Source organism: Myotis davidii, unplaced genomic scaffold (assembly GCF_000327345.1).
Source record: "Myotis davidii unplaced genomic scaffold, ASM32734v1 scaffold805, whole genome shotgun sequence".
In the NCBI taxonomy this organism is placed as follows: domain Eukaryota; kingdom Metazoa; phylum Chordata; class Mammalia; order Chiroptera; family Vespertilionidae; genus Myotis; species Myotis davidii.
The window spans coordinates 358385-364682 of record NW_006296430.1 but is presented as its reverse complement, the minus strand read 5'-3'; positions in this window follow the sequence as shown (position 1 = coordinate 364682).

Here is a 6298-nt window from a genome sequence, read left to right as displayed (position 1 = left end):
TGTGCTTGTCAATGTGAAGAACTTGGCACCTAGAGCAGAGAGTTCCTTTTCTCCCTATTTTGTGTTCTCCCAGTAGTTCATTTAATTGCCAATATCACCCTGGCCAGTGTCACTCAGTGGTTAGAGCATTGGCTCACACACTGAAGGGTCTCGGGTTTGATTCCTGGTCAAGGGTAAGTACCTGGGTGGTGGGTTCGCTCCCCGCCCCGGGTCGAGGGGTGTGTGGGAGGCAAACAATCTAATCTAATATATCTATTACATCGACGTTTCTCTCTCTCTCCCTCTCCCTCTCCCTCTCCTCCCTCTCCCTCTATGTCTAACCCCAAAAGAACTCCATTCTTGTCTTCTTGAAAGAAAGATTTCAATCAGGAGACAAGTGTAGTAAAGTAAGTTAGAATTTAATGGTAACAGCAAACATATACTTAGGACAGTGAAACAGGAAGATCATTAAAAGAAGTAGCAGGAGAGCCTAGGCGGGCTGCTTTGGCTTTTTAAGAAGTCAGAGAAAAGGGGGCCTTGGGGACAGGTTCAGGGGGTGTGCCTGGAATGAGCTACTTCTGCAGATACTTTAACTTTTTTTATAATATATTTTTATTGATTTCAGAGAGGAAGGGAGAGGGAGAGAGAGATAGAAACATCAATGATGAGAATCATTGATCGGCTGCCTCCTGCACGCCTCTTACTGGGATTGAGCCCACAACCAAGGCATGTACCCTGGCCAGGAATCGAACTGTGGCCTCTGGTTCATAGGTCAACACTCAACCACTTTGCTACATCAGCCAGGCTACTAAGCCCATCTGCATTTTGCCCTGTTCTTATCTCCTGACTTTATTAAAGCCTTTTTTTATTCTGAATTCTGAACTTACTAGTAATTCTAATCATTGTCCAGTGTGTTGTGCATTACAGATGAGCGTGATCTCACACGCACCTGTGATCTTCAGAGCAGCCTTGTCAAATACACAAAGCAAGGCTTGTCAGCAAGCAGGAAACTGAATCTCCAGAGAGGTGCAGTACCAGCCCATATCACACTGAACTAGTGCCAGAGCCTGGCAGAAGTCAGGTTCCCAACCTCCAGCTGGTTTTTTTGCTCTGAAACAGCCATCGTCTGAATCAGCCTCCCCCAGCCTTGTCCTCACCTCCCAACAGCTGCCCTCCTCCATCCACACTCTGGTTGCTCTCTTGAAGGTCCCCACTGGCTCAAAGAAGGCACCACCATCAGCTCTGGCTCATAAGCTAGAAACTTGGGCTTCATCTTTCAAGCCCATCTCTAGTGTACACCACCAGCTTCTGTGGGTTTCACCTCTTAAGCACTACTGAATTGCCTACTTCTCTCTATCCTCCAGCTACTACTCTTACTTCAGACCCCATAATTCTTTGGGCAAAATTTTATTGTCACTTGTACTATATTTAAATAATGTATTTATGTGTCTGCCTTCCCCATGTTAAACTGTGAGCTCCTTAAAGTCAGAGGCTGGTCATTATTTTCTGTATCCCTAAGACCTAGTAACAGGGTCACCTGTGAAGTTGTTCAGGTTGTGCACTGCTCAAGGACCCTGCATGTAAACAGGCATGCTTCCCATCATACAGATACTTGTGTGAGGGCATGTTCATCCCACTTGGAGACTCTGAGCCACTCACAAAAGACCTGAGCAGCAGTAGAGAATCAGTGGCACACGTATCATGTGACATGTCTGGAGAGCACATGTGATCACACTTCCCCTGTGTGACCGTACTAAGGCCATTCATTACTTTTTCTCCTGTGCCTCAAAGGTCTAGTTCCTACTCTCCATTTGATTTAGACTTTATTTGCTCCCTCTCATCTGGTGTGTGTGTGATGTATTGTGACATGTGGTATCAGGGTATGTCTAAGAGTGGGCCAGGCTGCTGTCCCCAGGGCTCCCCAGGGCAAGAGCTCCTCATATTGTACAATAATATGGTAGCAAAACAATTTACTTGAGGAAGGAGTACCTTTTTATAATCCCACAAAGGTACCACATGAATTATCAGGGGCTTTGCCAATAACTACACAGTAAGCATTTGATATGGTGATGAAGCAAGATCTTGGAGCTGACCACTTACTCAACTTCTCACAGAATCACAGTTTGCAGTAGCCCAACACCAGAAACAACTCAAATGTCCCCCTATGGCAGAATGGATAAATAAGTATGGTATAGTTATGCCATGTAATATTACTCAGTAATGAAAAGTGGCAAACTGTTGCCACACACCACATGTATAAATAACCAGACATGGTATTGAATAAAATCAATGGGACACAACCTAGCTGGTGTGGCTCAGTGATTGAGCATTGACTCATGAACCAGGAGATCACAGTTTGATACCTGTTCAGGGCACTTACCAGGCTTACGGGTTCAATCGCCAGTAGGGGGTGTGCAGGAGGCAGCTGATCAATGATTCTCATCATTGATGTTTCTATTCCTTTCTCCCTCTCCTTTCCTCTTTCTGAAATCAATAAAAACATATTTTAAAAAATCAGTGTGGTCCTAGGTGGTTTGGCTCAGTGGATAGAGCATTGGCCTGTGGACTGAAGGATCCCGGGTTCGATTCTGGTCAAGGATATGTACCTTGGTTGCAGGCTCTATCCCTGGCCCTGGTTGGGACGTGTGCGGGAGGCAACCAATAAATGTGTCTCTCCCTCCCACTCTCTCTAAAAATTAATTGGAAAATATCAGGTGAGGATTAACAAAAAAAATAAAATACACTACATCAAGGGGACAAAATATAGACCATGTAGGTCCATGGATAGAAAGTTAAAAAAACTGGTCAAACTAACCCTTGGTGTTAGAAATTGTAAGGGTGGTTCACTGAAGTGTTGGTCTGTTGGTGGGGGCTTTGGGATTGTACTGGTAGATTCTGTGACCCAGATGCTGTTTGTAAGAGTGTGCTCTTTGTGAACATTTGTTGATTTATGTTTTGTACATTTAAAAATAAAAGTATGTTTCTGGCCTGGTATCTCAGTTGATTAGAGTGTTGTCCCTATAACACCAAGATTGAGGGTTCACTACCCATCAGGGTGAAACTGGACAATAAGTGGGTCCAAGCTGCCTGTCACTACTTGAGCCAATTAAGCAGGGATAGGGTTGAATCGTATATGATTGTTTTTATTTTCCAGTATTACTGGCAGCATGGGAGAGCAGGAGGTCGTCCATAAAAATCTGCTTTGCTCCTCACCCCATAAGCCAGCTGCTTATATTGGGTAGAAGGACAAAGATTACTTGGGGAAGTAGGCAACAAGAATAATAATGGGTATAATGGTTACAGATGACAGACAATGCAGGCTTGGGGGTTGCAAATCTTTCCAGGCAGTTTTCAGATATGAAGAATGGACCACATTTCCAGGTTAACTTCCAGGTCCTGGGGTATATAACTCCCAGCCAGGTCAGAATGTGCTTTCTTTAATCAAAACAAAATGATCACGGTTAACAGAGGATGATTAATTTTTCTCATAACTATAGTTAGTCTCCACTATTCTATTTCTCCCTCCCACCCCTCACAATGGCACATACAAGAATCAACCAATGAATTTGCATAAATAAGGGGAACAACAAATTGATATTTCTCCCCCCCTCCCCCTCTCTAAAATCGATCAAGCTTCTTTTGCTGCCCCTGATTCTCTTTGTGTCTGTCAGTGAGGCTATCCCATGTCCTGGCTCTGACTTCCTCACAGCTTTTTTTCTTAATGTGGGCCATCTCTTGTGGCCCTTGCCCTTTCTTAGCTCCTTCTCTTTAGTCTGCTGGTGTCACTCGGCCATTGACTGCTATTCTAAGAGATGCCAGTTGGGAGGGACAGGAACTCTTCCTCTCTCACCTAACTGTTCCATTTCATGGCTCTGTAACTAGGTTACTAGCTGAGTAAATGTCCCATATGCTGGTGGCTCCCCATTTATGTGTTTAAGTCCAGACCCCAGGTCAAAGTGTAACTAGTTCCTGAGTACAACCCCTCTTGCTCCCAGGGGTTGCTGCTCCTCATCCAGGTTTCATCATCTACCTAAAGTGCTATGGTTGTCCCTTCCAGGCCACCTTCCCCATAGTTTCCAGACTCAACTAGCAGGGGTGGGCAAACTTTTTGACTCGAGGGCCACAATGGGTTCTTAAACTGGACCGGAGGGCCGGAACAAAAGCATGGATACAGTGTTTGTGTGAACTAGTATAAATTCAAAGTAAACATCATTACATAAAAGGGTACGATCTTTTTTTTTTTTTTTTTTTTTTTTTTTAGTTTTATTCATTTCAAATGGGCCGGATCCGGCCTGAGGGCTGTAGTTTGCCCACGGCTGGCCTAAAGGGTACTTCTGGCCATATTACTCCTTAGCTTAACTACAGACAGTGGTTCCCCATCTTCTGCACTGAGTCCAGACAGTTCACATGGCCTTGGAGAGCCTTCCAAATCCAGCCCCTTTGTACCTCCTGTTCTCATCCCTTCTCTACTCTTCAGGAAGAGCCCCCACCCCACATATCTAAATCTGGTGGATGTGTGGTGCCTACAGTCTTCACATTCTTCTGCTGTTTTGTATATGCTGTTCCCTCTGGCTGGAATTTATTCTTCCTATCCTCATATTTGGTTATCTCTGCTTCAAACAGTTTTCTGACTTTCCCCTTTATTCTCCCATCTGTTAAATGTTTTGTGTGTTTTTTTCTCCTTTTAGGCATCTCTTTTTCTTTGAAGCTGTTTGCCCACTGCACCTTTACTTCTCTCTTGACTGTGAACTTGCTAAAGGCAAGGTTTTATTCTTTATCTCGGGCAGTGCCTGAGATTTAGGCATTTGGTATGCAGATAGCATGTGGGTGGGGTAGATGAGTAGATTGGGGAGAGGGGAGTGGAGATGAATGCATTTGGTTATTGTCAGGCCACTCCTTTGCTTTGTTTATTGTGAAGATTTATCTCTTCTCTGTTTTAGGATACAAGTGATATGTTTGTAAATTCTCCTACAGTGGTTGGCAAACTGTGGCTCACAGCCACATGCGGCTCTTTGGCCCCTTGAGTGTGGCTCTTCCACAAAATACATGTACAGTGTGATTGAAACTTCGTGGCCCATGTGTGGAAGTCGGTATTTTGTGGAAGAGCCACACTCAAGGGGCCAAAGAGGCGCAGGTGGCTCGTGAGCCGCAGTTTGCTGACCACTGCCCTAGGAGAAGCCATACCTTGTGCCTCAGTTCTCAGACACCATCACTCAGGAATCTCCAAATGTGTTTTCTTGGAATGTGACCTTGGGTTTCAGAAAATGAGATGCTTAGACCAGGAAGTCACTGAAAATGAGTGGTTGCAATATGTCCCATTTTACACTAATTAAGCAGAGCTCTAGGGTTCTGGCCCATGGCCAACACAGAACGAGGGGGCTCAGTTCCTGCATCTGTAGTTCACTATCTGCATAGCCTTACAACAGTCCTTTCAGTGACTTTAATATGGTAGATGTCATGCACTAAAATATGGGTTTCGTGTTGAAAATTTATTTAGTCTGGTATTTTCTTTCTAAATGAAGGCAGTCTTTTCTGAGCTACCTTAAGAAAGGAGATGGTTATGACCCTCCATCCTCCCACTGAAATGAGACTGAGTTGAGTGGTTTTTCTCTGAGCAGGATGCAAAGGTGATTTCTTTCCTGGGTTCTTGTCCAGGTGGATTCGAAGAATGAAGCCACAGACAAAAGGTGGTATATGAAAAGGTGGAAATTTATTGGAAACAAGCACAGACTCCCACATAGGCAGGGGGTCCTAAAGGGGGTAGCCCACTAAGCCCTTTTATATAAGGTTTATAAAGGCTATAGTTCTTTGTGTCCTGATACTCCCTTCTGATTGGTCACTACAGCAGCTTCAAAGCTCAAACCCCACATGGGGCCCCTTCTTTGTCTCCCCCTTCAAGTGGTAGAATTCTCTATCTCCTGTGAAAATCTGTTTTCCTCTTCCATTTGTCAGCATTTTTCTATCCCCTGTGGCTTTTCCCTATCTTCTGTGAATGGGTGTCTTCCTCCTGTGGCACCTTTTTTTCTTTGTGAATGTATGCCTTTTGGCAGCTCCATGGCCCTCACCTTTGTAGTCCTCCCTCCATGGACCCACTTTATTTCTAAAACTCCCTAAACCTGCCTATTTTACCCCTAAAAACTCCTTTCACTGTTGTGCCCAGATTTCAAGGTTCCCAAAAAACCCACCAGGGAGCCAGCGAGTTCGATGCAAAAGCAAAGAGTCATTCATTTCAAACCTAGTTTGGCTCCCCTGCCCCCCCCTTACTGGCACAGCAGCAAGTGGCAGAGAGCTCAAAAATATATTTTTATTGCTGAAAGTA